The following is a 12,308-nucleotide window of genomic DNA, read 5'->3' on the forward strand; positions in this document are numbered from 1 at the left end:
TTCTGGTTTAAAGATATTATACAAAGATGAAGTATAATTTTATTTTTTGAAAGGGAGAACGCGGAGTAGATATTTGAGAAATGGTTATTTGTGATGTGTGGTTTTGTAGTTGGTGAAAGTGAGTTATTGTGTAATAAACTAACGCGCTTGGTCGAGCCCGTTGCACTTTATTAATGTTTTGTCTTATTTGTTAAAGTGACGTATTAACGGAACAACGTTTTGGTCGGAGAAGACAATTTGATGACGTCGGTTATCATATTAAGAGTAAGGTTCAGTAAACCTAATGAGAGAGAGTATTCCGTCTTTGGGTATTGCAGAGTTATCTTCTCCTGTGAACAGGTATTGATTGTTACGTCATTGGTTTGTGTGAGAAAATTACGTCGTGTTCTCAAAAATTGATGACGTTACTCTTCTCAAATATTTACTCCGCGTCCTCCCTTCCCAAAAATCAAATTATAATTCATCTTTGTAAAATAATCTTTAAGTCATCCTAAATTTCAACCCCATTTGATTGAAACATCTTTATTGCATTTATTATACAAAATATCAGCCCCAAGGCTTCGATTAAAATCCGAACGTATCTTATATCATTCACTCGTTTGATTTTATTGAACTTAGCACATTAGCAATTAAAATGACATATAGTCTAATGACGTCGGGCATCATATCAACAAACCCCCTGAGGGTAAGTTATATTCGAAGATGCCAATACAAAATCGGAAACGATATACGTCATTTGAACGAATTGAACTTAGCACATTAGCTTTTTAAGTGGTAAATAGCGCAAGGTTAGCGTAGTCAATAATAAGGCACTAAGGCCTGATGTCTCCACAACAAAGATTATCGAATTTATATTGTGTCAGTATCCTTTGAAACCAAACGGGGAAAAATGTACAATTCCCTTTCTATATATTCAAACAGATTATAAATAGGAATACCAAAGCTAATTAAACTAGATCGATACTTAAACCTTAGAGGATGCGTTATTCCATTAAATTCTGTGACATTATGAATGCGCTAAACATGTTATAAATATTGAACCTGGAAAGTGTTATAATGCATATAACTTCTCTAGCTTTTTTTATAACAACACAAATGTTACAACAGGATACTGTATATAAAGTTTATATATAAGTAACAGTCACAAGACCATTGGTTCCGGTGAAATACATGACGAGGTCATTTCACTACGATTTTTGTGCGTTCCCATAGCAACGTTCATCTTGTCATCATCTCCACAAAACAAACACGTGTCTGCTGTCCATGTTACATTTTTTATTCTCTTTTTCACACTGGGGTTTTCCCGGAAGTGCTTACTCAACGGGTGTACAAACTAATATTCCACAAGAGAACCCGGATGGCAGGCAGTTATTCCGGAATTGCTACTATATGTTATTTGTATAACATTTATTTCATTTTTATTTCATGATATCACCAGTAGAAGCCAAATACACAAAATTGTTTTGCGGCTGGTGTGCCTCTCCACAGCTAGAAAAAGAGAAAATAAGCAACGCATGACCTTAGTACAATGTATATATAAGAATGTAAGATACCATGTCATTTCATAGAATTTATTCTGGCAGCAGAAGAGATTGTTAAGAAACCGGTTAGCTATCTTTATGAAGTCCTCAGCCTTAATTTCTTATTATTGACTATGAAGTCCTCACTATAAAACATAATAATAACTTATGTACAAGTTCAATATATCCTAATTACTTATGTGAATTACGATATTTAATTGGGCTTTTGAATATTACTTATCAAGGGGTTTGAATTAAGGGTGACTTTGAGTGAGGTTCTTTTAGGGGCTTGCTGAACCTTCATCAATGTTGTAGAACGTCAGCCGACTGGGTACTGATAATTTAAAAGTCTAACGATTGTTTTTATTCACATAGTCGTTGGTGTGTAGAAACAAATCATGCTATGCTATGTATAGAACCGCAATGCCACGCCTAGAAATCTAAAATAGTTTTACATGGTCAAATGTCTAACACTGATACACTAGGAAACAATAACGTACACTCCCTGGGTGATGTTCTAGCCACCTTCAATGTTCAGAGTTAAGTGCCTAAACACATCTTTATCTCATATCCGGTCATGTAAGATAACGCTTGCCGTGTAAGATTGCCATGCTTGCTGAGTCTATCTTACATGTGCGTGACGTCACAATGGCTCAACAATGACGTGACGTCACGAATTTGGAAAACACCGATGCCGCAATGCGGAAAAGGCAACGTGATGAAATTAAAATTTTACGGTATTTTTACCGTACGCTTTAGGAAGATGAGATTATTTTTTTTCTGCACAAAATCTTTTTGCAAATATAGGGTATGCTTACTCTCGCTGACGAATTCGTTTTCGTCAAAAAAGCTCAGGGGAAAAATTAATATTTTCAAAATTTAAGCCAGTCCAAACGCTTTTTTTTTATGGTTTCTGAGCTTATTCTTGTAGTTACAATGAGAGAAAAATACTCGTTCATGCCCAATGGTGAGGGCTAGGGAAATTCGTTCCGCGGGATTTTCAACTTTGGCAAAACCCTCGCCTAAATCTCGCTGACGAATTTGTTTTCGTCAAAAATGCTCAGGGGAAAAAATGAGTGTAGGGTAGGGGTGCGTAAAGCGTCATACTGTAGCTATTTCGTCTTTTTATAATTGCAAAAATGTCCGATAGTGAAACACTGAAACTCTAACTCTCCTTTTTTCCGTTATTGTCACATAAAGGTCTTCATAAATCAAAGTCTTCATAAATCAAACCTTATGATAGAGGGAAACGGTAAATATTAGCAGACTCTTTTCGAAATCCAGCAATGCAATATTTAAGGTGTAAGGCGTGACTCATCGGGCACCTATTTATCTTCCCGTCCGTAGGACTGTTTGGAGGGGGTGTGAGAAAGTATATAGAAACTTATTGTAATCAAATGGTGTAACTTGTTAGTAGTGATTGGTTTCTAAGATGGATTTTGGGACATGGTTTATGTAGGTTTATACAATCCTGTCCTATCGGTACCTGTGATAGGCATGGCGTTTTCAGAAAGGGAGGAAGGCTACGGTGAATATAATGCAATTCCCAGAAGCGAAAAAAGGTAAATATTGTGATGTTATGGACAATGAAATCATTTCTTCCCATTGTTTATCTAATTCAAACCTGTGAAATAAATTTCTACTCTATCGTTTTACAATATACATATCATCTCCTTTATCCGAGTAAGTATTACAGTCTGATGATCTCGTTGATATGAGGGATACTAACCACTTTATTAAACAGTCACTTAGACTGAGGAGGGTGGGTTTACTTGCTTCACGATAATGCACCAGATATTAGATAAATGTAGGAAAGTAGGTCTACATCACATTTAGACTGAATTTATTCCTAATATTATTGGTTGCGTTACTTTGTATTGATACGTACTCTACAATCTACTTACCTTGTGTACAGTGTACGTACACAACCTTCTATAAGGAATTATGATGTTTAGTTTAGATCTAAGCTGAAAGGGCGTAGAACAGACAGTACGGGTTTGGAAAGATTAGAAAGCTTAGAACGTTGTGATGTGTCGTACTGTATACCGGGAACTTGTCGCCACAGTTTAACTTTCGCTCTTTTCGCCTTTCCTGATGAGGGCGAATTTATCATTACACTGAACTTTAATCAACAACAAAATAGACATAGTAATTAAATACAAAGATCAGGGGCGAAATTGAAACTAATACGGATTTTTCAGGCGAAGGGCGAAAGTTTTACGTGGTGAAAATTCCTTAGTATACAGTGAAAACCTTGTCTCTCTAGATATTTGGGTCAATGAAAAGGAGCAATGCTACGTTTAATAGAGAGAATGTTAGGGGGTGCAGAGGAAATGAATTGATAGAGAAAATGTTAGCGAGTGTAGAGGAAATGAATTGATAGAATGCATAGCAGCGAAAGTAGAAGGAAAGAGAATGGTAGAGAGAATAAAAACGATTATGGAAGAAAAGAGAATGATAGACAGAATGGAAGCGACTGTGGAAGGAAGGGAATTGAGAGAGATTGGTAGCTGGGAGCGAGTGTTAAAGTAAAGGGATTGAAAGAGTGAATGGGAGCGAGTTGCGAAGGTATGGAATTTACAGAGAGAATGGGAGCGAGAGTAGAATGAGACAGATTGATAGAAGGAACGGGGTTGGGTGTTAAAGGAGTGGAATCGATAGAAGAATGGAAGCGAGTGTAGAAGGAGAGGAATTGATAGAGGGAAAGGGAGCGAGTGTTTAGGGAGAGGGAATATAGAGAAAATTGGAGCAAGTGTAGAAGTTAAGGGATTGTTAGAGAAAATGTGAGCGTGTGCGGAAGGAATGGACTGATAGAGGGAATGGGAGCGAGTGTTTAGGGAGAGGAATTGATAGAGGGAATGGGAGCGAGCGTAGAAAGAGAGGAATTGATAGAGGGGATAGGAGCGAGTGTAGCAGGAGGGGAATTGATAGAGGGGATGGGAGCGAGTTTAGAAGGAGAGGAATTGATAGAGGGAAGGGGAGCGAGTGTAGAAGGAGGGGAATTGATAGAGTGGATGGGAGCGAGTGTAGCCGGAGAGGAATAGAAAGAGAGGATGGCAGCGAGTGTCGAAGGATAGGGGATGATAGAGGGAACGGGATCGAGTGTAGAAGGAGAGGAATTGATAGAGGGAATGGGAGCGAGTGTAGAAGGAGAGGAATTGATAGAGGGAAGGGGAGCGAGTGTAAAAGGAGGGGAATTGATAGAGGGGATGGGAGCGAGTGTAGCAGGAGGGGAATAGAAAGAGAGGATGGCAGCGAGTGTTGAAGGATAGGGGATGATAGAGGGAATGGGAGCGAGTGTAGAAGGAGAGGAATTGATAGAGGGAATGGGAGCGAGTGTAGAAGAAGAGGAATTGATAGAGGGAATGGGAGCGAGTGTAGAAGGAGGGGAATTGATAGAGGGGATGGGAGCAAGTGTAGAAGGAGAGGAATTGATAGAGGGGATGGGAGCGAGTGTAGAAGGAGGGGAATAGAAAGAGAGGATGGCAGCGAGTGTCGAAGGATAGGGGATGATAGAGGGAATGGGAGCGAGTGTTGAAGGAGAGGAATTGATAGAGGGAATGGGAGCGAGTGTAGAAGGAGAGGAATTGTTAGAGAAAATGTGAGCGTGTGCGGAAAGAAAGGGGCTGAGAGAGGGAAAAGGACTGATAGAGGGAAAGGGATTGGCTGGATTGGTTAGCCATCGTTTCAATGCTCTTGCCCGACCCCATACATTAGACCAAGGAGATGTAATGTTGTAATTTTCAATAACATGAGCTTGCTATTATTTTTATGTTTTTTAGTTTTATTAAGAGAGAAAAGGAGAATGTTATTTCTATGTTTTTTAGTGTTATTAAGAGAGAAAAGGAGAATGTTATTTCTATGGTTTTTAGTGTTAATAAGAGAGAAGAGGAGAATGCTATTTCTATGGTTTTTAGTGTCGCTAAAACAAACCTACCACTACTCTACATCCTGCGGTGGTCAGATGGTCGGATGGTGCAGTGGGTAGCGCACTTGCCTTTTACCAAGGTTTTCTCCGGGTAAGAACCCCGCGCACTAACATCCGGCCAACAAAAGTTATTAATATAACTTGAAATAAGACCCTGTGGTGTTCGGATTTAACACATCCTCGATATCCAGGAGTTACGCTATGGTATATTTCAGGGGTGCAGTGTGCGAAAGTGAGCGTAAGCCCTGGATATCGAGGATGGGATTTAACAATGCATTGTTTCAATTTATCACTTACAAGCATGAAGGAGACTCCAGACCTCCTGGAATCTCTGTTTGTGAGTTAAACTATTTCAAGAGCAGATTTGTGCTATATACATCAAAATAAATTAGTGTGTATTCTAATAGATTATATTAACAACAATAAGTAGTTCGATGACATTTGTTCTATTTTTCTATTTATCCTGAATTCCCGTGATACTGTATGACAAGAATATCGGATAAATTTATCAACACATTCTAATGGGAGATTTGTATGAATTAATAACGAAACACAAATATGGGAGTTAAAAATTCAGAATCCCCTTATTCCTTACTATGAACATTTGTTTATTAATCATTTTGTTGTATTCTATTGTTTGTTTATATTTCATTTTATTTTATATTTTTTCAATTCTTTTTAATACTATTCTATATTTATCTTGTATAATATCAATAATTTCGCATTTAGAGCTATTCAGTCTTTCAAGCATATTCTAGATGCTGGTTGATATGTAAGAATTCTATAAATGTCACGTTACAATGTCCCGTAATGGTCCTAAACAGATCTAAAATGAAATGAATACGTATTGATGGGATACAACAAATTGACATTGGTAATATTCCGACCTCTACTCCATAATTTTTTAAGAAATGAACCTCTACTCGCACCTTCACGTGTCCGCTGATCTAATTGCTTATGCAACGCCATCTTGTAACGCCGTCGCCTACTATGACGTCATTTGTCTATATTTAGAACCCCCGCGCCCCCATATCAATCCTGCTCTCCCAAATAATGATATCCCAACTACATATGTACCACTACCTCCGGCTGTTTATATTCAGATGGAGAAGTTAACCCTATACCGAGGTCTGCTTCATGAGTACGGAACAAGTTACCGACCTCTACCTTTTTTGTTTGGTGCTAATATGCGATTTCGTACAAACTGTTATAATTATAGTCGTAGAATCTGTTCAGCGCTGATGGTGGCTGTGGAAACGACATTGTAGGATCTGATAATTATCGAAGTTGTCGTCTATAATACTAGTTCCCTATTATTTGTGTTGAACATGTGACTGAATGTGCATGGCCACCATATCTATACGACAACCGTTCCTTTGCAGTAAGGTTAAACACGGTTTCAGGGCCATGGTTTTCCAATACCGAGGTACACCTAGCCACACAGGTCATCGTCCTCATGTTGAATACCACTTAAGGACATCTGGAGCTCCCAAGAGTTCTGGTCCGATTCTAACAGGTGTCAGAAAAAGAAAGACATGTCTAAGAGGAATACTTTTAAACCCACTATGGTCATGCATTTTTCTCCGTGAGTTCCCTCTTCCGTTGCCGGCGAAGTAATACAATACACTCTTAACAAATTATGCATTTGTTTATAATGCAAATGTCGGCAAGTTCGGATTATCACAATTTTCAATTATTTATAATTTTTGTGGAGTTTTTCTCCAGATCCACAACAATATATATGTTTATCACTCATCGGCATTTCCTCTTGACATGAACGTTTTTGTGGCGCTTTCCAATTTGCCATTACATCGTTTGGATTGTGGTGAGCTAGTTAAATGTTCACACGTAACAGTATCTTCATATATGGTAAACTTTGATGGACCAAACAGTTAGCTATTATCCACAATTTCTTTAACGATAACCCATGTCTCACTAGACAGAGGATTCCATTTAAGTCTTCACGAAATAATTCCAAAATCCTCTACATTTATCAGGAAATCTCTCTGGTGAAGGGCGAATACGTCCCGTCTGACCTACTGTTAAGGTATAGTTTTGACCTCATGGTTACTTAACGATTCTTTATGCTGATTAACTGAGTAGCAGGTTCTTTTTCATTATTACATATTTTTTTTCGATCTATAGTTTACAAATTTACATAGAGTTATATCTGCAGTACGTCACACACAACAAAATAACATAATATTGCACAACACAATTACAGATACATACAATATTACATTTTTGAAAAGTGAAACTTTTTAAAAGAATCGCATTTTTCTCGCATGGGCAGTTTTTATATATTTTACTAACTTTCTTACTTATTATCAAACCGAAGCATTTCTATCAATATACATTTATATTTTATAGTTTCCGAAACAATTGCTCGCAAATCGAGATCTTCAGACCACTCGCTCTCCCAAAACTTTCGATTCGATCCCCAGCGGTGGCGGAAAAAAAGAGAGTGATGTGTGACAGGGTTAGCTGTTATCCCTCCGATGGCACGATGGTTTTCCCCCGTGGGATTACTCCACCACGAAAAACACCAATTGTTCCCTAAGCGGCATCATTATAAAAGCTCTGCAGATCGTATGTAGATTATTCATATTATTATTGCACTCTTCGATTCAGGTCAATATTTTGATAACGTCCCTTTTGCTCTTCAAAAAACCCATTCATATTTACTGATATATGCATGTTCGAGCTTCCGATATGTTTAATCTCCTGGATACTGGAACAATCATTCGATCCATGTTGATGCACGCCATATAGTTGTCAATATTCACTGGGACTTACTACCGCTGTATTCACAGTCACCGAAGATTGCACGAAACTTAATACCCAGCAAATATTGATACCAAGAAAAAGAAATCTCCTTAAATATGTATTTATATTGAGATACTAAGGATAAACAACGATTCGTTATCGTATTTTACTTTATTGTGATAAATCCCGGCACCCGAATACAAAGTACCCTTATGACTTCAAAATGTTTACTCGGGAAAGTTAAACAAACATGTAATGCATGAAAGCGATTAAATATATAAATCAAGACACATCACATCAAATAATTAGGGTAATTCTGTCAGTATCATAGCTACAGATGTGAGAAATTGTGCGAGTTTTTATTAGATGTAATATCACAATGTATATAACGATATTTATTACATTTGATTAGGCTGGCCTGCAAAAATTTATAAATATATCGGGAAATATTTTTTCTATTATATTTTTTTAATCTATTTATTCACGGTATATCAGGAAACTGTCGCCAAGTCAAATATCCGCCTGTCAATTGTAAAATTCATATTCGCCGAGAGTTGATATAGTCCTTCAAATGTATTACTGTATCGGGTATGCTTTCTATTTATATTCGCTGTCATGACAAATTTTCACCCACAATAGGTTAAAAAGGTGCGACAGTTTTTCTGCTGCGAAAATATCTCGGTATACAGTATTTGTTTTCATTTTAAATTTTTTATTTATCTATTTTGAGTGCTGAATGTAATTTACTTTATGCTGTTTTTAAATCATTATAAAATATTCAATATCCCCCACAACATCAACATAAAAATCACCTCAATGTCGGGAATTGAAGCGCACGTGTGTATGGAGACATCCAACATGATACGTCACGAGATTAATTTGTAATTTTTATTTTATTTTTGTACTTAACACATATTTTTATTTCCCCCAGCCAAATATTATATATATATACTGATAAGTTATTATGTCATTATTATGTATTAATATCAATAATTATAGTAGAAATGTCTTAGATCATCCTTAATAAAATACAGAAAAAAGAATTAAAGTTAAATAATACATTCTGATCATGTAGAGTTTATTAATAATGACAGGTTATCAGACAAAAATTGCAACTTTACTTGTGAGATAGGTTTCGAATTATTAGTTTTTATAACTTCCTTAAGTTGCTTGGACTTTAAAAATAAATGCGGTCGTGTAATATTTATATATATATATTTCTATAAACTATATATTAGTACCGCGACCGTGATTTTCCAATTTTTCAGAAAACGAAATTTATAATTTCATCATTTAAGATACAAGATGGTAGACTCTGCTTGTGGATGTCTTAACCCCAATGTTTGTCGTAACCTTGATGGCCATCATTTCCTTTTTGAGGTTCATAGTATACTGAAATCATTATTAATAAGTAATTAACCAGCACTCCTCAAATGCTTATTTTTAATCTTATATTTTATATAATCACGGGCTTTTATGCAACCCCACCCCGCCCATCTGTCTGAAAAGTACAATTATAGTTAAAACAAATTTGAATTAACACATTTGGTCCCTGGCATAGTTCATGGCATGATGTATGTATACCAGATTATATTCTGCAATCACTTGTGAGTGCGTTACGTTATTTTTTCATTCAAATAATTTACAACTGCATCAACTACTGACATATAACTATTAATGTAGTTATGTGATGTTGGTACTTTTGATTCTTTGAAAGGAGAGTCACTATTCCTGTTTGTTTTGGGTGTCTCCTTGCGTCCTAATTTCGTTTTCTGGCCGACATTGAAATTCAGCCGCGTCCTTGTCCGATCAGCTACGGCATATCATTTTCAATTTTACGTGTCATAACCTGTGCTTACTTCTTCATTTTAGTTATATCCAATGAAACAGTTTTAAGTTTAAACTCTCATGGTGCAAACAACAATATGAAATGGAAACGTTTGAGTACATTACGTACAAGAGATAGTGTCTCCTGTGTTGTCCATGTGACCCCCGCTGTTATTCTATCCCTTTTCCATTTCCATTCATCAGTTTAGCTTTTGCGGTTTTGGAGACATAAGTGCATGTCAACTTCCTAAACCAGGCTGTTACCGTTAATTTGATTGGATGTCAGTGAGCCAATGTCAACCGTTGATACAAAACATATCGTTTCATCCATTTTCTGCACCGAAAATGTTTGTAACTGGTTTCCTGTCTACACGCTGAACAAAATGGTAAATACTATTTTTATTCACTAATGAGTTTCTCTCACTTCGCTGCATATCTTCCTAAATTAACCCATTTCCCCCCACTACATTAACACGCATATATAGCGTGATGTCTGCTTGATAAATCGTTTTACTCCCCACAATATGATATACCGATATGAAAACAGGAAAGTTTTCAAAATGTAACCACAATGAGATAAAGCCGATTAACAGTAGTTATATATATCGACAGCATTCTAAAACTGGACGTCATGGCATTCTTGTATGAAACTTAATATAGCTATAATTCTCTATATATGTCTCGATATTTGCATTTTGCGTTATGTATCGTATTTATTGGATCAGTGCGAACCCCTTTATCTGCGGTTTAAATAATGACTGTAGCTTTGTACATCTTCGTGAAAACGATTTTGTCATGAGTCCAGTCCGTCAGTGTGATCAGAGTAGGAAGGACCTGGTTATCAGCATACAAACGTTGTTATGTGTGCTATACCGAGGCCATTAACATCTACTATAGGGGCTACCAGGTGTATTCTAGAAGGATTGGCCATGTCAGTACGAAACTCTAAACCGCAAAATATTCATCTCCATACAAAGCAAATAAAGGGTACGAGTATTCACGCCTGGTGATTCGGAAACGTTGGATATGTAGGGATAGAAATGCCAAGTAAAATGTAGTTCTAGAAAGTTTACTTAAAATTGATGAAAATCCTATTAAACTGTTATATTTCAGTTAAAGAACCTCAGTATCTCGAAACAGATGCTTGCAATTTAGGGTAACCTGTTTAATAAATGCATTGCTATACATTTTATAACATAAATATTGTGCTTAGAAATTCAAACCGAATTTGTAATAAGAACAACAGAAACGACTTTTTTTACAGAAATATGAAAGCATTTTATTATCATATTTGATTAAAAAAAACCAGGTCGGATAATAGTTATAGATATACTTACATGTTTATTAAGAAATATCGTTGATTTTTACAGTTATATATAATTATTATATAAAACTATTGATACATGCATAAGTCCCAGATAGAGTATTGGTATAAATAGTGTTGCCTTATATTATAAACGCAAAATTCAGATTTGAATATTAACCATTATATTTTACTATACAATGGTTAATATTCAAATCTGAATTTTGTGTTTATAATATAAGGCAACACTATTTATACCAATACTCTATCTGGGACTTATGCATGTATCAATAGTTTTATATAATAATTATATATAACAATATTATTACAGAAACAGTTTGACTAACATATATATAAAAATGTATGTTTGTCTTTATTAGTATATAAATTAAATCTTTGGAAAAGAAACCATAATAAACACTAGATACATATAGATAAGACATATTTTATTTTATATAAGTGATATAGATTTTCATGTGTTTTGATTACTGCAAAATAGACACCATTATAAAATTACAGAATCAAGTTGGTATAACATGATGTATGAAACTGTTCTTTATTTATTTACAGACACATTTTAAATTGTCTATTCTATTTCTTATTTTGTTGAGATAAAATGAGCAAGTTGCTCCCAAAAATTGAACATATACAGGTACATGACACTATACTATAGGGATAAGCTTTCCATTAATGTTTTATAAATTAAATATAAAAAATTGATAACGTGATACATACAAATATTTATGCTGCGTACGATAGGTATAGTCGCGAACATATCAATACAATTTTTTCCATTTTTTGATTAGCATACAACATGTTTCCATCTGTTTAAGTAAAGATAAATACAATTTCGAGACTGTTCTACAATGCCTCATGTGAGTTGTAGAGTCATTTTTCGTTTGTTTGTTTACCGTACACTGAAGTGTTTCCAAATGTTACAGTAAATATTTTCAAGGTAAATACA

General features: G+C 35.7%; 1 protein-coding gene across 1 annotated transcript in view; it reads left to right on the forward strand.

Annotated features, from left to right (window-relative positions):
• The first annotated feature begins 10,380 nt into the window (after positions 1-10,380).
• Positions 10,381-12,308, forward strand: part of LOC110450348 — a 29,577-nt gene continuing 27,649 nt past the window's right edge. Inside the window, exon 1 of the mRNA XM_021497825.1 lies at positions 10,381-10,427. The gene's annotated coding sequence lies outside the window, so the exon portion shown is untranslated. The remainder of the gene's footprint in view (positions 10,428-12,308) is intronic.

This window comes from Mizuhopecten yessoensis, unplaced genomic scaffold, assembly GCF_002113885.1.
Source record: "Mizuhopecten yessoensis strain PY_sf001 unplaced genomic scaffold, ASM211388v2 scaffold5185, whole genome shotgun sequence".
In the NCBI taxonomy this organism is placed as follows: domain Eukaryota; kingdom Metazoa; phylum Mollusca; class Bivalvia; order Pectinida; family Pectinidae; genus Mizuhopecten; species Mizuhopecten yessoensis.